The 25,801-nt window shown below is 50.1% G+C and overlaps 2 long non-coding RNA genes across 3 annotated transcripts in view; one reads left to right on the top strand and one right to left on the bottom strand.

The window, feature by feature from the left end:
* The first annotated feature begins 3,178 nt into the window (after positions 1-3,178).
* The window catches only part of LOC140399995 (uncharacterized), a 121,246-nt gene continuing 98,623 nt past the window's right edge, over positions 3,179-25,801 (top strand). For both annotated transcript variants that reach the window (XR_011937947.1, XR_011937946.1), the window contains exons 1-2: positions 3,179-3,268; positions 3,600-3,684. This is a non-coding gene — a long non-coding RNA (uncharacterized lncRNA). The remainder of the gene's footprint in view (positions 3,269-3,599; positions 3,685-25,801) is intronic.
* On the bottom strand, positions 7,655-15,776 carry LOC140399996 (uncharacterized). The gene is made up of 2 exons (XR_011937948.1): positions 15,551-15,776; positions 7,655-9,793 (listed from the first exon to the last, which is right to left on the bottom strand). It is a non-coding gene; the product is annotated as an uncharacterized lncRNA (long non-coding RNA).

The following is a 25,801-nucleotide window of genomic DNA, read 5'->3' on the forward strand; positions in this document are numbered from 1 at the left end:
TGAGTGAGCCAGGGGAGTGAGTGAACCAGCGGAGTGAGTGAACCAGTGGAGTGAGTGAACTAGAGGAGTGAATGAACCAGGAGAGTGAGTGAACCAATGGAGTTAGTGAACAAGGAGAGTGAGTAAACCAGGGGAGTGAGTGAACCAGGAGAGAGAGTGAATCAGGAGAGTGAGTGAACCAGGAGAGTGAGTAAATTAGGGGAGTGAGTAAATCAGGGGAGTGAGTAAATCAGGGGAGTGAGTGAACCTGGAGAGTGAGTGAACCAGGGGAGTAAGTGAACCAGGAGAGTGAGTGAACCAGGGGAGTGAGTGAACCGGGGAAGTGAGTGAACCGGGGGAGTGAGTGAACCGGGGGAGTGAGTGAAGCGGGGGAGTGAGTGAAGCGGGGGAGTGAGTGAACCGGGGGAGTGAGTGAACCGGGGGAGTGAGTGAAGCGGGGGAGTGAGTGAAGCGGGGGAGTGAGTGAACTGGGGGAGTGAGTGAACCGGGGGAGTGAGGGAACCGGGGGAGTGAGGGAACCGGGGGAGTGAGGGAACCGGGGGAGTGAGGGAACCGGGGGAGCGAGTGAACCGTGGGAGCGAGTGAGCCGGGGGAGCGAGTGAACCGGGGGAGCGAGTGAACCGGGGGAGCGAGTGAACCGGGGGAGCGAGTGAACCGAGGGAGCAAGGGAACCGGAGTAAACCAGGGGAGTGAGTGAATCAGGAGAGTGACTGAACCAGGAGAGTGAGTAAATTAGGGGAGTGAGTGAACCGCGAGAGTGAGTAAATCATGGGAGTGAGTGAACCAGGGGAGTGAGTGAACCGGGGAAGTGAGTGAACCGGGGGAGTGAGTGAACCGGGGGAGTGAGTGAAGCAGGGGAGTGAGTGAAGCGGGGGAGTGAGTGAACCGGGGGAGTGAGTGAAGCGGGGGAGTGAGTGACCCGGGGGAGTGAGTGACGCGGGGGAGTGAGTGGACCGGGGGAGTGAGTGGACCGGGGGAGTGAGTGGACCGGGAGAGTGAGTGACCCGGGGTGTGAGTGGACCGGGGGATTGAGTGGACCGGGGGAGTGAGTGGACCGGGAGAGTGAGTGGAGCGGGGAGGTGAGTGAACCGGGGGAGGTGAGTGAACCGGGGGAGTGAGTGACCCGGGGGAGTGAGTGGACCGGGAGAGTGAGTGGAGCGGGAGAGTGAGTGGAGCGGGGAGGTGAGTGAACCGGGGGAGGTGAGTGACCCGGGGGAGGTGAGTGACCCGGGGGAGTGAGTGGACCGGGGGAGTGAGTGGACCGGGGGAGTGAGTGGACCGGGGGAGTGAGTGGACCGGGGGAGTGAGTGGACCGGGGGAGTGAGTGGACCGGGGGAGTGAGTGGACCGGGGGAGTGAGTGGACCGGGGGAGCGAGTGAACCGGGGGAGCGAGTGAACCGGTAGAGCGAGTGAACCGGGGGAGCGAGTGAACCGGGGGAGCGAGTGAACCGGGGGAGCGAGTGAACCGAGGGAGCAAGGGAACCGGAGTAAACCAGGGGAGTGAGTGAACCAGGAGTGTGAGTCAACCAGGGGAGTGAGTGAACCAGGGGAGTGAGTGAACCAGGGGAGTGAGTGAACCAGGGGAGTGAGTGAACCAGGGGAGTGAGTGAACCAGTAGAGTGAGTGAATCAGGGGAGTGAGTGAACCCGGGGAGTGAGTAAACCCGGGGAGAGAGTAAACCCGGGGAGTGAGTGAATCAGAGGAGTGAGTGAACCAGAGGAGTGTGTGAACCAGGAGAATGAGTGAACCAGGGGAGTTAGTGAACCAGGGGAGTTAGTGAACCAGGGGAGTTAGTGAACCAGGAGAGTGAGTGAACCAGGGGAGCGAGTGAACCAGGGTAGTGAGTAAACCAGGGGAGTGAGTGAACCAGGAGAGTGAATGAAGCAGGGGAGTGAGTGAGCCAGTGGAGTCAGTGAACCAGAAGAGTGAGTGATCCAGGGGAGTGAGTGAACCAGGAGAGTGAGTAAACCAGGGGAGTGAGTGAAACAGGGGAGTGAGTAAACCCGGGGAGTGAGTAAACCAGGGGAGTGAGTAAACCAGGGGAGTGAGTAAACCAGGGGAGTGAGTGAACCATTGGAATGAGTGAACCAGGGGAGTGAGTGAACCAGGGGAGTGAACCAGGGGAGTGAGTAAACCCGGGGAGTGAGTAAACCAGGGGAGTGAGTGAACCATTGGAATGAGTGAACCAGGGGAGTGAGTGAACAAGGAGAGTGAGTGAACAAGGAGAGTGAGTGAACCAGGGGAGTGAGTAAATCAGGGGAGAGAGTGAACCAGGAGAGTGAATGAACCAGGGGAGTGAGTGAACCAGGAGAGTGAGTGATCCAGGGGAGTGAGTGAACCAGAGGAGTGAGTGAAGCAGGAGAATGAGTGAACCAGGGGAGTGAGTGAACCAGGGGAGTGAGTGAACCAGGAGAGTGAATGAACCAGGGGAGTGAGTGAACCGGGAGAGTGAGTAAATCAGGAGAGTGAGTAAATCAGGGGAGTGAGTGAACCGGGAGAGTGAGTGAACTAGGGGAGTGAGTAAGCCCGGAGGTGGAACAGTGATTTCCACTGCTGCCTCACTGTGGCAGGGACCCGCGTTGAGTGACTGCCTGTATGGCGTTTGCATGTTCTCCCCATGTGTGTAGGTGGGTTTCCTCCGGGTGCTCCGATTTCCTCCCACAGATGTGCAGGTTATGTTGGTCGGCAATGCTGAATTCCCGCTGTGTCCAAGGGTGTGTCGGTTCAGTGGGGTTACGGGTTTATGGGGATAAGGCGACGAGTGGGCGGAGCTGGGGCGCTCTTTCAGATGGTCGCTGCAGACTCGATGGGCCGAATTGCCTCCTTCACACTGTAGTAATTCTGTGGTTCAGTGGAAAGGTAGGTTGCAGAAAGTGTGAGTTTGAGGGGCTGAGTGACAGAGTAATAACAAACAAGCTGCAGGCAATGACTGCAAATTGAATCTCTCATTGGGACAAACACACAGCTACAAAGGTGATTGGTTGAGCCGGAGGGCGCAGGGCCACTTGCAGCCACACACACAGTCCCCCCAACACGGGCTCTATAGGAGGTTTTGCTCCACATGTGATGACAGTGAAATGGGGAATATTCCCATTGATTCTCAATGCGGAATTGCTGCGGGGATCTGCGCATGCCCGGTAAACCACGCCCCAGAGACGTCACTCTGAGATTAAGCGCGTGCGCAGCCGCTCCCCTAGACATTCTCCATTTGGTCAGTGAGTGGAATCGCTTTGTTGAAGCTGAGGGAAATGTCAATGTCAGGGCTCAGGTCAGCGAGGAAACAGCGTTCTCATTGCAGCAGCACCTCCATCTGGGAGTGTGAGCAAAGAGGCTCAGAGATCATTACTGACTCGGGGGGAGTTCAGGGAGAATCGGGGGCTGTTTGCAAGAGGCGCAGCGGAGCACGATCTTGTTCCGGGACTTGGAGTGAGCGGGGGGAAGGGAGAGCTCTTTCTGGGCCTGGCTTATTTGTCTGATTCTGGGTTAGGATTTGGAGAGTATTTTCTTTATTTTACTGATTATCAGTTGAAAGAATAGATTGATCTATCATTGGCCTCATCTGACCCTAACTTACATGAAATTTGTTTTCTTCTTCCTAGTTCAACAGATGAAAAGATGAGTTCCAAGATGATGATGATGATTCCTCAGCAACATGAATGTGCAGCCGTCTCCTTCTAACTGACTGTAAGTACAATATTAATCCAACATTGCAGAGACACAGACACAACATCAGCTCCACCGTCACAGAGCAGAAGCAGTCAGATTCGCAGAGACCTCAAGTCCCAGATGAACATGTCCAATCCAACAGTCCTCATTATCCAATTGAAGAAATTCAAGTAAATCTGGACTTCTGGAGAACATGTAAATATTATTTACAGATACACGAGAGGACAGGTGGCATAATTTTCCACAATTCACCCCTACTCTCTCATGGAATGTCAGATCAACTTTTGACAACAGCGTTTCATCTGTACAAAGAACAAAGAAATGTACAGCACAGGAACAGGCCCTTCGTCCCTCCAAGCCCGTGCCGACCATACTGCCCGACTAAACTACAATCTTCTACACTTCCTGGGTCCGTATCCTACTATTCCCATCCTATTCATATATTTGTCAAGATGCCCCTTAAATGTCCCTATCGTCCCTGCTTCCACTACCTCCTCCGGTAGTGAGTTCCAGGCACCCACTACCCTCTGCGTAAAAAACTTGCCTCGTACATCTACTCTAAACTTTGCCCCTCTCACCTTAAACCTATGCCCCCTAGTAATTGACCCCTCTACCCTGGGGAAAAGCCTCTGACTATCCACTCTGTCTATGCCCTTCATAATTTTGTATACCTCTATCAGGTCGCCCCTCAACCTCCTTCGTTCCAGTGAGAACAAACCGAGTTTATTCAATCGCTCCTCATAGCTTATGCCCTCCATACCAGGCAACATTCTGGTAAATCCCTTCTGCACCCTCTCTAAAGCCTCCACATCCTTCTGGTAGTGTGGCGACCAGAATTGAACACTATAAAGTAATCAGTATAGTATTAATTAGGCTATAGATTCAGCAATCAATATGCAAGTATCCATTGGCACTTTTTTGTAACTTTCTTAGTTTAAAATATATCAGAAGCAAAACACTTGAATAAGGCATTAACAGAAAAATGATGCATTTACATTGTTCTCCAAAGGGACACTTATCAAATTGTAAGGCCATCCTTCATTCTCACAATTTGTGAACCTTTGGTTCAAGTGAAAGGTCGGATAGTACAGCTGATTGAAAAGGGCCGAATTAATCATAAACTTCTACCCAGACACCTCCCAAAACAAAATATTAAATTCCAATCCAAATATCTCACACAGTCTCAGATATAATGGTACAGTGTCATTCTCATGAAACAGACATGGAAATAGATCATTTAACATATCAATGTTATCACTAAAAGTAATAATGGAGGATGAATACTGAACAGAATGTTCACCCTTAACTCACAAAACAGGAATTGACAAGTACAGAAAACACAGTAAAATCTTGCACATCAGAGAACTGGACAGACTGAGATTACCTGTCCTATCGTGTATCTGTAAATAATATTACAGACGGAGATTAAACCCAGAATCCCATAACAGAGACAGACAGCTACAAAGGCAAGCACAGAGACAGGAGTTAGAGAATCAAATTAATTTTTCCCCTCACACTTATAACAGAGACAGACAGCTACCGTGGAAAACACACTCTCACACATTCAGACACCAACAACTGAGCAAGAAGCAGTAAAATATGCCATATATCATAAATAGACAGTGAGGGTAAAAAACACACTCGCGTTTTCTCATGCACATGCTCACTCACAAGTAACTCAGCAGGAAGCACTATATATGCTGTGAATATCACAGGGAGTCTGAGGGTGAAACACACACACACCAATAACTGAGCATTAAGCAGTAAAATATGTCATATATCGCACACATAAACAGAGAGGTTTATACACACTCACTCACACTCTGTCTCTCATACACTCACACACCCACGCACTGTCTCTCCCACACACTCACAAATCAATAACTGAGCAGTAATCAAGAATATATTAATTGTATATCACAGAGAGACTGTGAGGTTAATACTCACTCACTCACACACTCTCTCTCTCTCACACACACACACACACACTCTCCCTCTCACACACACACCAGTCACTTAGCAGTAATCAATTAAATATGTGATATATACCAGAGAGATACAGTGAGGGTAAAACATGCACTCACTCTCTCACTCACACTCTCTCACTCAGTCACACAGCAGTAACTGAGCAGTAAGCTGTAAAATATGTGTTATACATCATGGACAGTGAGGGTAAAGCACACACACTCACATATTTTAACTCTCACACACACTCACGCTCTCTCTCTCACACTCTTGTTCCTTCTCTCACAGACTCTCTCACACACACACACACACCAGTCACTGAGCAGTAAGCAGTTAAATATGCGTTTTATATCGCAGAGGGACAGTGGGGGGTAAAACACACATTCGCAGACCAGTAACTGAGCAGTAAAATATGTGTTTTTTATCACCGAGACAATGAAGGTAAAACACACACACACTCACACAGACTATTTCTCACACTCAGACACTCCCAAACACACAGTGACACATTCTCTCACACACTCTCATATTCACATACTCTCATATTCACACACTCTCACAACAGTAACTGAGCAGTGAGCAGTAAAATATGCATCATATATCACAGAGACAGTGATGGTCAAATAGATTCTCACTCTCTCTCTCACACACTCACCACACACCCCAGTAACTGAGCAGCAACAGCAAAATATGTGTTATATATCAAAGAGAGACAATGAGGGTTAAATACACATAGGCTCACTCGCTCGCACACCCACTCTCTCTCACGCTCGCCCACTCTCTCTCACGCACACCCACTCTCTCACACACACACCCACACTCTCTCACGCGTGCCCACTCTCTCTCACGCACACCCACTCCCTCTCGCGCACACCCGCTCTCTCTCGCGCACACCCGCTCTCTCTCGCGCACACCCGCTCTCTCTCGCGCACACCCGCTCTCTCTCGCGCACACCCGCTCTCTCTCGCGCACACCCGCTCTCTCTCGCGCACACCCGCTCTCTCTCGCGCACACCCGCTCTCTCTCGCGCACACCCGCTCTCTCTCGCGCACACCCGCTCTCTCTCGCGCACACCCGCTCTCTCTCGCGCACACCCGCTCTCTCTCGCGCACACCCGCTCTCTCTCGCGCACACCCGCTCTCTCTCGCGCACACCCGCTCTCTCTCGCGCACGCACGCCCACTCTCTCTCATGCACACCCACTCAAACATATCAGTAACTGAGCAGCATAAATTAATATATGCCTTATGTATCACAGAGACAATGAGGAGAAAAATTCTTGGAAGTGCAGGGTCGGATTAGGACAAATCAGCATGGATTTAGTAAGGGGAGGTCGTGCCTCGCAAACCTGTTAGAGTTCTTTGAAGAGATAACAAATAGGTTAGACCAAGGAGAGCCAATGGATGTTATCTATCTTGACTTCCAAAAGGCCTTTGATAAGGTGCCTCACGGGAGACTGCTGAGTAAAATAAAGGCCCATGGTATTCGAGGCAAGGTACTAACATGGATTGACGATTGGCTGTCAGGCAGAAGGCAGAGAGTTGAGATAAAAGGTTCTTTTTCGGAATGGCAACCGGTGACGAGTGGTGTCCCGTAGGGTTCAGTGTTGGGGCCACAGCTGTTCTCTTTATATATTAACGATCTAGATGACGGGACTGGGGGCATTCTGGCTAAGTTTGCCGATGATACAAAGATAGGTGGAGGGGCAGGTAGTATGGAGGAGGTGGGGAGGCTGCAGAAAGATTTAGACAGTTTAGGAGAGTGGTCCAAGAAATGGCTGATGAAATTCAACGTGGGCAAGTGCGAGGTCTTGCACTTTGGAAAAAAGAATAGAGGCATGGACTATTTTCTAAACGGTGACAAAATTCATAATGCTGAAGTGCAAAGGGACTTGGGAGTCCTGGTCCAGGATTCGCTAAAGGTAAACTTGCAGGTTGAGTCCGTAATTAAGAAAGCAAATGCAATGTCGTCTTTTAAAATCTTTCCTACTTCAAGACTGTGAAAAAAACAACTTTACACCTTGGTTTCGATAAAACTAACTTCGTCTTTATTGACCAAAGTCTGCATGCAGATGGCTACAGGTTAGAGAGAGAGAGAGCTGTTAAGGTAAACCTGCTCATTCTTTCTCAAGCTCGCAAAGACATGGAGAAAACGTTCAATATTTATACAAAAGCTGTATCATTTTACAAAAACAGACCTTGTTCAAAAATGTCAATACAGTCATAACTTCTGATCAAACATGTTGTCATGGAAAGACCCTGACTCGGCTTATTTGCAGTATTTTGTCTTTAGAGGGTTTAAGACGTGGTCCTATTTTGTTTTTACCTCTGCCCTCATGATGCCTTGACGCAGATGGACCTAGGTCATGAGGAGGTTGTGTTATTAGGACATTCCTAGATCGTGGCTTTGTTATCAGGTTTTAATAAGGTCAGGCACTATTTTCCCTCTTCTGGCCTTGTATGATACAATTATGTGGATTCTTAGCTTTGTCTAGTTTGTCAGGGTCTGATCTTGGCACTTAGCTGACACAGCTGTCTCACACTTGGTTACATCAATTGGCTATTTTTCCCATCATGCGATTGCTGAGTTTGTACACTTTCACATTCCCTCCTGTTGTCCCATCAGGACAACCACTCAATTTGTTCAAATAGGGATATTCAGGAGGCGGGTGTAAATACATTGACACAAGCATCCAAGCAATCCTATTGCTAATAGTAATACTAGTAATAATATGAAGGCCTTAAAGATCCAATCGAACAATCCGTGTCCCAGCCAACCTAACCAACCTGGTGGGTTATAATTGTGAAATTCTTGGCCAATTTCTTGAAGTTGATCCGCCTGTCTTCTTATATGGTCAGCTAGGTTGGTAATATTTTCAGAGGCATCTGGGATATAAGTACAGCATTCCTGACCTATAATGGCACACGTTCCTCCCTGCGAGGCTAACGGATAATCCAGAGCCATTCGATTTTATAATGCCACAGTCCGGACAGCCACCAGCTCAGCCGAGACCTCGGCTAGTGCCCGTCCGGTTGCCCTGGATTCTGCTGCCGTTATGTTCGACAGTTGTTCCAATGCCGAGGCCATAAGGATCAGTTTGTTTGCTGCCTTGCCTGTTCCGTATTGTGGAAAGGCGATCATAAAGAACTCCTCGGTTTTACTAATGGTCCTCCTGATTCGTGAGGAGTGTTGTTTAAGGGAGAGTAGGTGGTGCACGCAGGGTACGACATATCCTAGATAACAGGACCCTGTCCAATTTCTGGGAAGCCAGGAGGAGTATGCTTTAGTGCCACATATGAAATAGGTCCCGTTATAGGCCGTAAAATTCTCAGCCATTGTCATTCAGGGTACCTGGGAATTCTGCGTCCATGAGCTATTTGATGTTTTATTCCACACCCTGGACCAATCAAGAACAAACATACCCTTGTTGGAGATGTTTGGTATCGGTCCCTGCCATTCAGTTGTAAGATTACACCTACTCTGCCCCATTGATGGTCCTTCTCCTGATTTACTAAAACATAGGGATCCCTGCGCAGTGCTCGATGGGATGGTAAGGGCAGGGGGCTTCGAAACATGGGGGTATCCAGGTTGATACCAGGCTAAAAATCTAGTCATCCCATAGCCAGCCGATCTCCAAATTTTCATATCTCCACCGAACCCCTGTGTTCGGTTTTGACGCAGTATCCACTCAACTGTTTCTGCTAAGTGGAATAGGAGTGATTGGAGAGGTAGCCCCTCCTTGGAATGGATGGAGATACGGGTACAAACCCAACAGTTACTTACATTCAATCTGTCAGCATAAATATATGACATATATAGAAAGCTATTAGCACGCAGCTCTTTGTCAGTTTGTTCGCCTACTGTCGAATGGCCATTAAGACCAATTAGTCCAAATAGTCCAAATGTGATAATGAAGATCCTCATTCTGCGTCCTCGTTGGGGCTGGAACCAATCTTCTTACAATCCGATAGGTGTACCCAACTCGAACGTCCTTCGAGTTTAACGGCAGTCGGTGTAGTCAGCAATACTTGAAAAGGGCCGCTCCAGCGTTGCCCTAACTTCTCTCTGTCCCAATTCTTTATCAGCACGTAGTCTCCTGGTTTGACTACTGGATATCGAGGGATCTTTGTTCCGGCTGTTGCTGGGAGATGGGCCTGTTTTACCTGCGAGTGGAGAAACATCAAAGAAAATGTTAATTGCTTCAAATAACTCAGCATTTTATCTCCCATAACTTGGAGGTCTACTCCCTCTAGGGGTTCTTCATGGGCATCCCAGGGAGTGCTCATTGGCCGACTGTAGACTATCTCTGCAGCTGACAGTCCGGACCGCGAATGTGGAGTAACCCTCATGTGAAACAGTGCCAAAGGCAATATCTTTAGCCAATTTAATCCAGTTTCTTCGGTCAATTGAGATCATTTTTCTTTTAAGGTCCCATTTGCTCTTTCTACAATTCCTGCTGCCTGTGGATGATACGCGCAGTGCAGTTGTTGTTTAATTTTGAGTGCTTTGCATAATTCAGAATTGATTCGAGCCACAAAATGTGTCCCATTGTCTGAGCTCATCGTTCTGGGAATCCCAAATCGGGGAATAATTTCTGTCAATAGTAATTTTACCACCGTATGTGCAGTACAGTTGGTGGTGGGGAAGGCTTCAATCCATTTACTAAATACATCAATGATCACTAAACAATATTTATAGCATTGTACGTTAGGTAATTCAATAAAATCAAGCTGTATGCAGGCAAAAGGACCATCTGGCAAGGGGGTTGTTCCGGGAGGGCATTTGATGCCTTTACCCTTATTATTTTTCATGCAAATAAGACATTGATCTGAATACAGATCTGAAAAATGCTGTATTCAGATCTGGGTGCCACCAAGTTTTCAAAAGTAGCTGTACCATTGCCTCCTTGCCAAGATGGGTACAAGAATGCAAATAATCAATAAGTATCGGCGATAACGAATCTGAACACAAACTTGACCTACTGGGGTAAGCCAGAGGTTTTGTGTCAACGAGTGCGAACACCCCATTGACTTCCATAGTGTGCGCTCAGAATCAGAGGCGTCCCTCTGTAACCTTTGAATTTCAGCTAACTCTGGCATGCCCTTTTTTGCTAGAATAGGTAGCTGATTTAAAGCCTGTGTACCCCCTGCGGGAACAACCATAGAGGCTGATGCAGACGCTGCCTTAGCGGCTGAATCCGCACGGGCGTTTCCTAATTGCACAGGAGTGTCCCCGGAAGTGCGCGCAGCACATTTAATGATAGCCAATTGACGAGGAAGTTGAATAGCAACGAGGAGATTTTTAACCCAAAGAGCATTTAGAATGGGAGAGCCTGCAGAGGTAAGGAATCCACGTTGCTGCCAGAGGCGGCCAAAATCGTGGATGACACCAAAAGCGTACCTAGAGTCTGTGTACACATTCGCACTTTGGTCTTTGGCCAGAACACAAGCTCTAGTAAGGGCGAATAGCTCAGCTTTCTGTGCCGAGACTGGAATCTGGAAAGCAGCTGCTTCCAGAATGTCAGTGTCTGTAACAATGGCATATCCCGATTGCGGGACCCCCACTTGGGAAATAGAAGAACTGCCATCAACATAAAAAGTGAGATCAGGATTATCAAGAGGGTGGTCAGTTAAATCGGGACGAGGTGCGGTAAGGAAGTGATTCCTAAGCAAACAATCATGTGGTGGATCAACAAGTACATTAGGGGGATGTTCGAGGAATGCTGCGAGATTTAAAGTGGAACAGTAATGGAAAGACAGATATGGGTTCTGTAATAGTGAGACCTCATATCGGCTCAAGCGGGCCTGTGTCAGATGCTGGGTCTGCTGAGATGGAAGGAGAGCCACAACAGAGTGTGAGGTATACACATGCACGGGCTGATGAAGGGTTAGATTAGAGGCTGCCTGAGCTAACACATGTACAGCAGTGAGAATTTGAGTGCAGGGGGGCAAACCACAAGCTACTGGATCCAATTTAGTAGAATAATAGGCAATCGGACGGCGTTGGTCACCATGTTCCTGTGTCAAGACACCCGTGGCACATAGGTCAAGGACACTAACATACAACTGGAAGGGCCTGTCATAAAGAGGTCATCCTAGAGCCGGAAGCCAGCGCGTTCTTGAGAGTAACAAAAGATTGCTGTGCTAAATCGGGTAGTTCAAACTTAAGGGGTGAATTCTGGGAGGAATAAGGAGTAAGCTCCTTGGTATGAGCAGTAACATTCGGAATCCATTGTCTGCAAAAGTTCACTAAACCTAAAAAGGCTCTCATCTGCTTTGGCGAGGTAGGAAGTGCGGTTTGCAAAATGGGAGTAATACGATCCTGCGTAAGGGAACGTTCAGTAGCGCTTATCAGAACGGCCAGAAATTTAACCTGCCTCTGTCCTTTGTGTACTTTATTAGGTGGTATTACATATCCCCAGGAATGGAGACGGGTGAGCAGATAAATGGAGTCGTGTTCGTTAGAAGCAAAGTCAGGGCTAGCAAGGAGTAAGTCATCGACATACTGTATAATAGTAGATACCCCCGGGGGGTGTCAAAGTAGCTAATTGGGAGTGCAGTGCCTGTGAGAAGAGTGTCGGTGAATGAATGAAACCTTGCGGTAGCCTAGTCCAAGTGTACTGGTGCCCTTTGAATGTGAAGGCAAACAAATACTGGGATTCAGCGGCAAGGGGTATCGCAAAAAAGGCGTGTTGTAAGTCCACAAGGGTAAAGACAGCTGCCTCAGGCGGGATATTACTGAGGATTGTAGCCGGGTTAGGGACCAGGGGATGCAAGGGTTCAACGATCTGATTGATACGGCGGAGGTCATGGACCAAACGCCATTCAGACGGCCGCCCAACCTTAGGAACGGGAAGAATAGGGGTGTTACAGGGCGATTGGCATGGAACCAAAATTCCCTGTTGAAGGAAGGACTGTATCATGCTGGAGATTCCTTCCTCAGCGTCAGGGCGAATAGGGTACTGAGAAATGGAGGGCAGGGGCACACCGGACTTAACCTTAATGAGAACTGGAGGCACATTAGTAAGACCAACTTCGTGTTTGGACGCAGCTCATAAGTCTGCAGGAATCTCTGGGGATGGGGAATGGTTGGTCCGATGGTGGTTCAATGTACCATCAACACAAAAGGGCTGTGAAAAATACTGTAACGTGCCTTCAGGGAAGGTCTGTCGTCCAGTATAAAAAGGATCACATTTTCCTTGGAGGGTAGCAATCAGAAAGCCCAGTGACCTGGCCCTGTAGCCTGCATTGACGGTGAGGGTAATGTGAGGTGCCACTAGTCCAGACTATTTCCAGAATACGAGGGGCACTTCAACAAGAAAGGCGGAGCCCTCTTTTCCCTCAGCATGAGCGATGAAAGTAACCGCCACCGTGGACCCGAGGGAGTCCTGGTAGATGGTCTCCAAATCAGGCGAGCACCCCGTGTGGTCATAGCAAAGGGTCACGTGTGGATGAGGAACATGCAAGGGAGGTGAAAAATTGGAGGGATCAAAATCAACGGACCACCATTGGGGAGTGAAAAAAAGGGGTAAATTTCGAGGCTGGACTTGTGGAGCCTTGGAGATCGTGACGCCGTCGTCAAGGCAAACAATCTCAACTTGTAAGGGACATAACAGATCACGGCCAGCAAGATTAACACCGAGGGTACGCGTGACAGTGAAGGGAATACAACATTGACGGTCATTAAATTGAACCAGAAGGGGTTTCGTGAGTTGGTATGTAGCCCTCTCACCCATAAAACCAGAAAGTTCCACATATTCGTCTGAGAGAGGAAAACAATACTGTTTAACTAACGTCAAATTCAACGTAGAAGCATTTGCCCCTGTATCAATGAGGAAGGGGACGGGAATACCCTCAATGTGAATTGTAGCTGTGTGTTCCTCAGAGTGGTCGCCAGAGAGAACCGGGAAATTGGAGCGGGCCAGTCAATAGGGGTGGGAGTCAGTGAAAGGAGCATACCGCCGTGGAGGGAGTGCCCTGTCTCTGCGTGGAGCAGGGCAATCCCTAGCGTAGTGACCCGTCCGTCTGCAATTAAAGCAAGTGACACTGTCTCGGGTTGGAGGACAAGGCCGGGGAGGGCCATGGCGACGTTCATAGGGTGGGGGGTTCCTGCGAGGGGGTCGCTGGACAAACTCCGACTTTATTTTGGGTGTAGGAGGGTCCCTTCCGAAAGCTGCTCTGTCACGGCCATTGCTCCAGTAATAAGAGATAGCACGTCGCATGTGGGATTTGGAGCTATCAGACCAATCCATATTATTAGTTTTAATACTGGTTGCTATGCGATCAGGCACGACCTGCATAAGCAGCGCATTGAACTGGGGAGATTTCAAGCCCGCATTAAAAGTCTCATCACCGGAATAAAGAGTGTAAATTCCACAAAAGCGGTCAAAAAATTCAGGACCCTCCTCCTCAGGAGTGGGTGTACAATCAAGAATTTTGGAGATATCTACAGGTTTACGGAGAGCACGCTTAAGTGCTGGGAACATTAAAGTGAGTTGAGCCTCATCTGATGGATTGTTGGTTTTAAACGCATCCCATGTGGTCCCATGATCCCCTAATTCCCGTTTCCATTTCTCACCTAAATCTGGGGGAAGGGATGAAAAAATAAGGGAATACTGATCCCTAGGGGTAGCACCATACACAGTCGCAGTTCTCCTCAGATATTCAGTAAAGCCCTCTGGGTCCGTTTTATGTGACGGACAGTGAGCCATGATCAAACAGAGCTCCTGAGGTTTAAAAGCCTGCCATGTCTCAATAAATTGGTCGTCGTCATCAGTCGCTCGAGGGTTAACGAGACGTCGGATTGGAAAATTTGCAGGGGGAGGCGGTGGTGGAAAAGGCTCCTCTACCGGTGCGGTACTGATAGTTAATTCTTGGAAAGCCTGATTAACAGAGGTAACGGGCTGATCGAGGAAGGTGGTTGGTGCTTTTGAGCGAGTGCGTGTTGCAATGGGAGAAATAGCAGAAGGGAGATTATCGGCAGCAAGGTTGTTACAAGGGGGAGGGTGAGAAAGGGGCTGCTGCACCGTGGAGCTGGGAAGAGGTGGCCATGGGGGCATCATGGGATTTAATTCCTCCTCCTCCTCTGTATCAATCAAATAGGGAAACAACGGCATGCCAGAGGTAGTGGGAGGATCCTCCTGATTTTTAATCTGATGGACTATTCCGACCTGCTTAACACCCGATGCAGTATTATCCCCCCCTTGATTCTTAGGATCTTTCCTGTCCCATAGTTCACATTCGAATTTCAACGTTTCCCAGTCTTTGGTTTCTCTGTCTTTATAATCAGCAATCCCTCTCCTACGTGCATTGTCCCTCCAACTCATTAACAAGGACAGTTTGTGTCGTCTGTCTGATTCTTTTTGCCATTTGGTAATTAATTTCTTCCATTTGGCTCTGGCATTCCGAGACCAAATGGCTGTCTCTGCCGCGGTGCAGTTTTCTAAATTCCAGGTACCTCCTAGTGGCCAAATTTCAGATCCGAATTTCTTATTTAAAGCTGAAGACAAGAGGCGTAAATTGCGTTCCTGATCAGTGAACACTTTGCACATAAAAAGCAAGGGAGAATTGTCCTCCGTTTTGTCCAGGCTCTGGCCCAAGATTTTTTAAGGAGTGGAAAAAAAATTAAAAGAGAGAGAGAAGAAAAAAAATGGGGAAAAACTGCCTTGTAAATTTAAAAGTCAAAAATCCAAATCTGGTCCCTGACCTAGCCAAGCCTGTGTATCCCTGTCCTGGGAAAAAAAACAAGAGCAGGTGGTCCCTGACCTTAGGCTTTGAACGACAACCGGGTCCCAGACCCTAAGAACATTACTCACAGTCAAATTTAGATTCGAACACCGTCACCTGTCAGCGTTATCCATCAGGGACGAGGGGTCACAGCACCGATCCGAGAGAGAGAGAGAGACCAAGGTTAAAGCTTACCTTGTTGCGCCGTCCGTCTCCGCACTCCGGGTTCGTGCTCGATCACTTGTTCGGTCCCCCACGGAAGCCACTCAGGATATTGGTGAGGGCTCGCAGCGCCACTGTCGTCTTTTAAAATCTTTCCTACTTCAAGACTGTGAAAAAAACAACTTTACACCTTGGTTTCGATAAAACTAACTTTGTCTTTATTGACCAAAGTCTGCATGCAGATGGCTACAGGTTAGAGAGAGAGAAAGCTGTTAAGGTAAACCTGCTCATTCTTTCTCAAGCTCGCAAAGACAGGGAGAAAACATTCAATATTTATACTAAAGCTGTATCATTTTACAAAAACAGACCTTGTTCAAAAATGTCAATACAGTCATAACTTCTGATCAAACATGTTGTCATGGAAAGACCCTGACTCGGCTTATTTGCAGTATTTTGTCTTTAGAGGGTTTAAGACGTGGTCCTATTTTGTTTTTACCTCTGCCCTCATGATGCCTTGACGCAGATGGACCTAGGTCATGAGGAGGTTGTGTTATTAGGACATTCCTAGATCGTGGCTTTGTTATCAGGTTTTAATAAGGTCAGGCACTATTTTCCCTCTTCTGGCCTTGTATGATACAATTATGTGGATTCTTAGCTTTGTCTAGTTTGTCAGGGTCTGATCTTGGCACTTAGCTGACACAGCTGTCCTACACTTGGTTACATCAATTGGCTATTTTTCCCATCATGCGATTGCTGAGTTTGTACACTTTCACATCAAGAGGCTTGGAATATAAAAGCAGGGATGTACTTCTGAAGCTTTATAAAGCATTAGTTAGGCCCCATTTAGAATACTGTGAGCAATTTTGGGCCCCACACCTCAGGAAGGACATACTGGCGCTGGAGCGGGTCCAGCGGAGAGTCACACGGATGATCCCAGGAGTGGTAGGCCTAACATACGATGAACGTCTGAGGATCCTGGGATTATATTCATTGGAGTTTAGGAGGTTGAGGGGAGATCTAATAGAAACTTACAAGATAATGAATGGCTTAGATAGGGTGGATGTAGGGAAGTTGTTTCCATTAGCAGGGGAGACTAGGACCCGGGGGCACAGCCTTAGAATAAAAGGGAGTCACTTTAGAACAGAGATGAGGAGAAATGTCTTCAGTCAGAGAGTGGTGGGTCTGTGGAATTCATTGCCACAGAGGGCGGTGGAGGCCGGGACGTTGAGTGTCTTTAAGACAGAAGTTGATCAATTCTTGATTTCTCGAGGAATTAAGGGCTAAGGAGAGAGAGCGGGTAAATGGAGTTGAAATCAGCCATGCTTGAATGGTGGAGTGGACTCGATGGGCCGAATGGCCTTACTTCCGCTCCTATGTCTTATGGTCTTATGGTCTTAAAACTGACACCCACACACACTCTTCTGCTCACTCACACTCTCTCACACACACACACCGTTAACTGAATATTACAAGGTTTTAGACATCACTGAGAATCTCACACACTCACTCACGCACACACTCATAAACGATTAACTGAGCAGTAAGCAGTAAAATATATGTTATGTATTATAGAGTGACAGTGAGGATAAAGAACCCACTCATACACACACACACACTCACACACTCTCTCGCACACACCAGTGAGCATCATATATCACGGAGAAACAATGAGGGCAAATCACACCTTCACACTCTCCATACAGACACTATCTCTCACACACACTCATGCTCTCTCACACACCAGTCACTGAGCAGTAAGCAGTTAAATATGCATTGTATGTCTCGGGGATAGTGAGGGTAAAACACACTCTCGCCACTCTCACATACTCACACACTCCAGCAACTGAGCAGTGAGCAGCAAAATATGTTGTATATGATAGACAGACAGTGAGGATAAAACACACACTCGCACACTCTCCAACACCTGTTACTGAGCAGTAAAATATGTTATATATCACAGAGATGATGTGGAGATGCCGCCGTTGGACTACGGTGAGCACAGTAAGAAGTCTTACAACACCAGGTTAAAGTCCAAAAGGTTTGTTTCGAAGCACCACCTGTGGGACTTGAACCTAGTGTTGTTAGAACATAGAACAGTACAGCACAGAACAGTGCCCGATGTTGTGCCGGGCTTTGTCCGAAACCAAGATCAAACTATCCCACTCCCTGTCATTCTGGTGTGCTCCATGTGCCTATCCAATAACCGCTTGAAAGTTCCTAAATGTCCGACTCCACTATCACAGCAGGCAGTCCATTCCACATTCTAACCACTCTCTGAGTAAAGAAACTACCTCGGACATCCTTCCTATATCTCCCACCCCGAACCTTATAGTTATGCCCCCTTGTAACAGCTACATCCTCCCGAGGAAATAGTCTCTGAACGTCCGCTCTATCTATCCCCCCTCATCATCTTATAAACCTCTATTAAGTCGCCTCTCACCCTCCTTCACTCCTATGAGAAAAGCTCTAGATCCATCAACCTTTCCTCATAAGACCTACCCTCCAATCCAGGCAGTATCCTGGTAAATCTCCTCTGCACCCTTTCCAATGCTTCCACATCCTTCCTATAATAAGGTGACCAGAACTGCATACAATACTCCAAATGTGGTCTCATCAGGGTCGTGTAAATTGCAGCATAACCCCACGGCTCTTAAACGCAAGCCCCTGTTAATAAACACTAACACGCTATAGATCTTCTTCACGGCTCTGTCCACTTGAGTGGCAACCTTCAGAGATCTGTGGACATGAACCCCAAGATCTCTCTGTTCCTCCACATTCCTCTGAACCCGGCCGTTGACCCTGTAATCCGCATTCAAATTTGTCCGACCAAAATGAATCACCTCGCACTTATCAGGGGTTAAACTCCATCTGCCATTTTTTGGCCCAGCTCTGCATCTTATCAATGTCTCTTTGCAGCCTACAACAGCCCTCCACCTCATCCACTACTCCATCAATCTTGGTGTCATCAGCAAATTTACTGACCCACCCTTCAGCCCCCTCCTCCAAGTCATTGATAAAAATCACAAATAGCAGAGGACCCAGCACTGCTCTCTGTGGTACACCGCTGATAACTGGTCTCCAGTCTGAAAATTTTCCATCCACCACCACCCTCTGTCTTCTATGTGATAGCCAGTTACTTATCGAATTGGCCAAATTTCCCTCGATCCCATACCTCCTTACTTTCTTCATGAGCTGACCATGGGGATCCTCATCAAAAACCTTACTGAAATCCATGTATAGTACATCAACTGCTCTACTTTCATCTGCACACTTAGCTCCTCAAAGAATTCAATCAAATTTGTGAGGCAAGACCCTTCACGAATCCTTGTTGACAATCCCGGATTATGCATCTTTCCACATGGTCATTAATCCTATCCCTCAGTACACTTTCCATGAACTTATCGATCACCGAGGGCAGCACGGTGGCACAGTGGTTAGCATTGCTGCCTACGGCGCTGAGGACCCGGGTTCGAATCCCGGCCCTGGGTCACTGTCCGTGTGGAGTTTGCGCATTCTCCCAGTGTCTGCGGGGGTTTCACCCCCACAACCCAAAGATGTGCAAGTTAGGTGGATTGGACACGCTAAATTGCCCCTTAATTGGGAAAAATAATTGGGTACTCTGTGCTGCATCTTTCCAAATGGTCATTAAACCTATCCCTCAGGACCCTTTCTACTAACCTACCGACCACCGAAGTAAGACTAACTGGCCTATAATTACTAGGGTCATTCCTATTGCCTTTTTAGAACAGAGGAACAACATTCGCCACTCTCCAGTCCTCTGGCACTATCCCCGTGGACAGTGAGGACCCAAAGATCAAAGCCAAGGGCTCTGCAATCTCATCCCTTGCCTCCCAAAGAAACCGAGGATATATCCCATCTGGCTCAGGGGACTTGTTGCCCCTCAGATTTTTCAAAATAGCTCATAAATCTTCCCTCAGATCATCTACCTCCTCCAGACTACCCGCCTGTCTCACACACTCATCCTCAAAAACATAGCCCCTCTCTTCGGTGAACACTGAAGAAAAGTATTCATTCAACACCTCTCCTGTCTCTTCTGATGCCACACAGAAGTTCCCACTACTGTCCTTGACCGGCCCTAACCTCACCCTGGTCATTCTTTTATTTCTCACATAAGAGGAAAAAGCCTTGGGGTTTTCATTGATCCGACCCGCCAAGGACTTCTCATGCCCCCTCCTAGCTCTCCTAAGCCCTTTTTTAAGCTCATTCCTTGCTACCTTCTAACCCTCAAGCGACCCTACTGAACCTTGTTTTCTCATCCTTACATACGCTTCCTTTTTCCTCTTGACATGACATTCAACCTCTTTTGTGAACCATGGTCCCCTCTCACGGGCATTTGCTCCCTGCCAGACAGGGACATAACTATCAAGGACACGCAGTATTTGTTCCTTGACCAAGCTCCACTTTTCATTTGTGCTTTTCCCTGACAGTTTCTGTTCCCATCTAATGCTTCCGAATTGTTGCCTAATCGCATCATCATTACCCCTCCCACAATTATTATTATTTTTTTTTAAATAATTTTTATTAAAGGTTTTCATAAAATATCAAGAACAAAATGAAAAAGAAACCCAACAGGGTTAAGTACAAAACACAGTCCAGAAAAACAACCCTCCATATCCCCCTCCCCCTGTACATAAATAATAAATTAACATTGACACCCTGACTTAATACAACAAGTATATACAACCCCTCAGACCCTCCAGTGTAAATAACAAAAACAAAAAAATAAAGTGACCCCCCCCCCCCCCACCAGAGTTGCTGCTGCCATTGACCAATGTCTCCTGCTCTGCCAGGAAGTCTAAGAACGGTTGCTACCGCCTAAAGAACCCTTGTACCGACCCTCTCAAGGCGAATTTCACCCTCTCCAACTTAATAAACCCCGCCATATCGTTGATCCAGGATTCCACGCTTGGCGGCCTCGCATCCTTCCACTGAAGAAGAATCCTTCGCCGGGCTACCAGGGACAAAAAGGCCAGAATTCCGGCAACTTTCTCCTCCTGCATTCCCGGCTCCTCTGCCACCCCAAATATTGTGAGCCCCAGCCCGGCTTGACCCTGGAACCTACCACCCTTGATACCATCCTCGCTACGCCCTTCCAAAATTCCTCCAGCACTGGGCATGCCCAGAACATATGGGTGTGGTTTGCTGGGCTCCCTGAGCACCTAACACACCTGTCCTCACCCCCAAAAAACCGACTCATCCTTGTCCCGGTGTGTGTGCCCTGTGCAGCACCTTAAACTGTATGAGGCTGAGCCTCGCGCACGATGAGGAACAGTTCACCCTCCCCAGGTCGTCTGCCCATGTCCCTTCCTCAATTTCCTCTCCCAACTCCTCCTCCCACTTATCTTTTACCTCCACCACCGAGGCCTCCTTCTCCTCCTGCATCACCTGTTAAGTTTCCGAGATCTTCCCCACTCCCACCCACCCCCCCGAGAGCACCCTGTCCTATACTGTGTGTGGCCGTAGCCGTGGGAATTGTGTTACCTGCCGTCTGGCAAACACCCTTACCTGTAAGTACCTGAACGTGTTCCCCGGGGAGAGCCCGTACTTCTCCTCCAGCGAACTTCCCGTCCACAAACAGGTCCCCCAACTTTCGTATCCCTGCCCTGTGCCACCCCGCAAACCCTCCACCTGTTCTTCCTGGGGCGAACCGGTGGTTCCCCCGTAATGGGGTCCCCGCCGAGACCCCCACTTCCCCCCCCCCCCCTGTGCCGCCTCCACTGCCCCCAAATTTTGAGGGCAGCCACCACCACCGGGCTCGTGGTATACCTCCTTGGAGGGAGCGGCAGCGGCGCCGTTGCCAGCGTCCCCAGACTCGTACCCACACAAGATGCCGTCTCCAGCCTCTTCCATGCGGCCCCCTCCCCCTCCATCACCGACTTGCGCACCATCGTCGCATTGGCGGCTCAGTAGTATCCACAGAGGTTGGGCATCACCAGTGCCCCCCTATCTCTCCTCCGCTCCAGGAACACCCTTCTCACCCTCGGAGTCCGTCGCGCCCACACAAACCCCATTATACTCCTGTTAACCCGCCTGAAAAAGCCTTCGGGATAAACACGGGGAGGCACTGGAACAGGAATAAAAACCTTGGGAGCACCGTCATTTTGATTGACTGCACCCTACCCGCCAAGGACAGCAGCAACGCGTCCCACCTCTTGAACTCCTCCTCCATTTGCTCCACCAGCCTTGTAAAGTTAAGCCTATGCAGGGCCCCCCAGCTCCTGGCCACCTGGACTCCCAGATACATGAAGCTCCTCTCCGCCTTTTTTAGTGGGAGCTCGCCAATCCCCCTCTCCTGGTCCCCTGGATGAACTACGAACAGCTCGCTCTTCCCCATGTTGAGGATGTACCCCGAAAAGTCCCTGAATTCCCTAAGAATCCTCATTACTTCTGGCATTCCTCCCACCGGGTCCACCACATACAGCAGAAGGTCGTCCGCATAAAGTGACACCCTATGCTCCTCCCCACCACGCACCAACCCCCTCCAGTTCCTTGACTCCCTCAGTGCCACAGCCAGGGCTTCAATCGCCAGTGCGAAGAGCAGGGGGGATAGGGGACACCCCTGTCTCATCCTTCGGTGCAACCGAAAGTACTCGGACCTCTTCCTGTTTGTGGCCACACTCGCCATCGGGACCTCATACAACAGCCTAACCCACCTGACAAGCCCCTCCCCAAACCCAAACCTCTTCAGCACCTCCCACAGATACCCCCACTCTACCCTATCGAAGGCTTTCTCAGCGTCCATCGCTACCACTATTTCCGCCTCCCCCTCCCTCGCCGGCATCATGATAACGTTCAAAAGCCTCCGCACATTCGCGTTCAACTGCCTCCCCTTCACAAACCCCATCTGGTCTTCATGGATGATCTGCGGCACACAATCCTCAAGGCTAAGACCTACGCCAGCACCTTGGCATCTACATTTAGCAAGGAAATCGGTCTGTAAGACCCACACTGCAGGGGATCCTTGCCCGCTTCAGGATCAAGGAGATCAGTGCCCGGGACATCGTCGGGGGCAAAGCCCCCTCCTCCCTTGCCTCATTGAAGGTCCTAACTAACAGCGGGCCCAACAGGTCCAGATATGTTTTCAAGAATTGGACCGGGAAACAGTCCGGCCCCGGTTCCTACCTTGCCTGCATGCTTCCTATCCCTTTGATCAGCTCCTCCAGCCCAATTGGGGCCCCAAATCCCGCCACCAGTCCCTCTTCCACCTTTGGAAACCTCAATTGGTCCATGAAGCGGCCCATCCCTCCCTCCTCCCGTGGGCTCGGATCGGTACAATTCCTCGTAGAAGTCCCTGAAGACCCCATTGATGCCCGCTCCACTCCGCGCCCCCCCCCCCACTGTCCTTAACTTAGCTGCGTCCTGCTTCTGAAGCTGATGTGCCAGCATCCGGCTTGCCTTTTCCCCATACTCGTAAATCGCCCCCTGGGCCTTCCTCCACTGCACCTCCGCCTTCCTGGTGGTCACCAGGTCGAATTTGGCCTGGAGGCTGCGCCTCTTCCTCAACAATCCTTCCTCGGGCTCCTCCGCATACCTCCTGTCTACCCTCACCATCTCCCCCACCAGCCTCTGTCCCCACTCCCTCCGCTCCTTGTGGGCCCTAATGGAGATCAGCTCTCCCCTCACCACCGCCTTCAGTGCCTCCCATAGCATCCCCACTCGGACCTCCCCGTTGGCGTTGGTCTCCAGGTACCTCTCTATACTTCCTCGGACCCACTCGCTCACCTCCTCGTCCGCCAACAGCCCCACCTCCGAGCGCCACAGCGGGCGCTGGTCCCTCTCCTCCCCCATCTCCAAGTCCACCAAATTCGGGGCGTGGTCCTAAATGGCTATTGCCGAATACTGAGTATCCTCTACTCTCGCTATCAACGCCCAACTCGAGATGAAAAAGTCGATTCGGGAATAACCCTTATGGACATGTGAGAAGAATGAAAATTCCCTCGCCCCCGGCATTGCAAATCCCCAAGGGTCCACCCCTCCCATCTGGTCCATAAACCACCCTCAGCACTCTAGCCACCGCCGGCTTCCTACCCGTCCTAGACCTGGAGCGATCCATTGTCGGGTCCAGCACCGTGTTAAAGTCTCCCCCCATTATCAGGCCCCCCACTTCCAAGTCTGGGATCCGACCCAACATACGCCGCATAAAACCCGCATCGTCCCAGTTTGGGGCATACACATTGACCAGTACCACCCTCTCTCCCTGCAACTTACCACTTACCATCATGTACCTGCCGCCATTATCTGCCACAATGCTCGACGCCTCAAACGACACCTTCCTTCCCACCAAGATCGCCACCCCTCGATTTTTGGCATGCAGCCCCGAGTGAAACACCTGACCTACCCACCCTTTCCTCAATCTTACTTGGTCTGCCACCTTCAGGTGTGTCTCCTGAAGCATAACCACATCCGCCTTGAGCCCCTTCAGGTGTGCGAACATGCGGGCCCGCTTAATCGGCCCATTCAGTCCCCTTACATTCCAGGTTATCAGCCGGATCAGGGGGCTATCCGCCCCCCTCTCCCGCCGACTAGCCATGGCCCCTCCTTGGCCAGCCACGTGCCCACACCCCACACCCGGCCCGTTCCTCACAGCGGCATACCCCCGTCTAGTCCCCCCCCACCCCCACTCTCTCCAGCTCCTCCTTGACCATAGCAGCAGCTCGATTTCCCCCCCCACTCAACCCCCCTCCCCCGGTTAGGACCCATCCTAGCTGATTTACTCCCCCCATTGCACTTCTGCAAGTCAGCTGTCTCCTGCTGACCCCGGCCACTCCCGCCTCTCCTTCGACTCCTCCCATTTTGTGGCACACCCTCCTCTCCCGTCCCCATCCATAGGCTCTCCCCCTCCCCCTTCTGTTCTAAGCGCGGGAAACAACCCTCGCTTCCCCGCCCCGGCCCCGCCCCCTCCAGTCTTCAGCGTGGGGAAAAAGCCCGCGCTTTCCACCTACCAGGCCCCGCCACCTCTGACGCAGCTCCTTTTACAGGCCCTGTCCCCTCACCCCTGACTCGGGCCTCCCCCTCCCCCGCGGAGCCCCATCTCACCTTCAAGAGCCCCCCCGACCAACCCAACCAAAACAGTGCCCAACCCGCCCCAGCCACCTTCTCCGACCCAAAAGAGAAAAAACACAACGAAAAAGAAACCCGGAGCAATACAAAAGCCCCCCCCTCGAAACAAAAAGAAACATAGCATATCAACCATAGTCCCCAATCGCCCGTCCCGACCCTCAATCTGTGTCCAACTTCTCGGCCTGAACAAAGGCCCACACCTCCTCCGGAGACTCAAAATAGTGGTGCCGGTCCTTGTAGGTAACCCACAGTCGCTCCGGCTGTAACATGCCAAACTTCACCCCCTTCCTGTGCAGCACCGCCTTCGCTCGATTGTACCCGGCCCTCCTCTTCGCCACCTCCACTCTCCAGTCCTGATATATCCGAAACTCCGCGTTCTCCCACCTGCTGCTCCTCTCCTTCTTGACCCACCTGAACACACACTCCCGATCGACGAACCGATGGAACCTCACCAGCACCGCCCGCGGAGGCTCGTTAGCCTTGGGCCTCCTCACCAGCACTCTATGGGCCCCTTCCAGCTCCAGGGGCTCCTGGAAGGACCCCGCTCCCATCAGCGAGTTCAACATGGTGACCACATAGGCCCCCACGTCCGGCCCCTCCGGGAGGCCCAGAATCCGCAGATTCTTCCACCTCGACCGATTCTCTATCTCCTCGAACCGCTCCTGCCATTTCTTGTGGAGCGCCTCGTGCGCCTCCACCTTTCCTGCCAGGCCTAAGATCTCGTCCTCATTGTCAGAGATCTTTTGTCGAGCCTCGCGGATCGCCACTCCCTGGGCCGTCTGTGTCTCCAGCAGCTTATCAATAGAAGCCTTCATCGTCTCTAGCAGGTCCATTTTATTCTCTCTGAAGCAGCGCTGGATACCCTCCTGCTGCTCTTCCGCCCACTGCATCCACGCTGCCTGGTCTCCGCCCGCCGCCATTTTGTCCTTCTTCCCTCGCACCTTCTTCGGGTCCACCACCACCTTTTTTTTCACCCCGCTCCTAGTTGAAGCCATATACTGACGGGGAGCTGTTGTAGACTCCTTCCCACACCGGGAAACGTCGAAAAAGTGCCGTTGGGGGCATTGAAAAGAGCCCAAAAGTCCGTTTTAGCGGGAGCCGCCGAATGTGCAACTTAGCTCCGCATAGCCGCAACCGGAAGTTCCCCCCTCCCCCAATTATAAACCTTGCCCTGCCGTATGGCCCTATCCCTCTCCAGCAAGA

This window comes from Scyliorhinus torazame, chromosome 24 (assembly GCF_047496885.1).
Source record: "Scyliorhinus torazame isolate Kashiwa2021f chromosome 24, sScyTor2.1, whole genome shotgun sequence".
Taxonomy (NCBI): domain Eukaryota; kingdom Metazoa; phylum Chordata; class Chondrichthyes; order Carcharhiniformes; family Scyliorhinidae; genus Scyliorhinus; species Scyliorhinus torazame.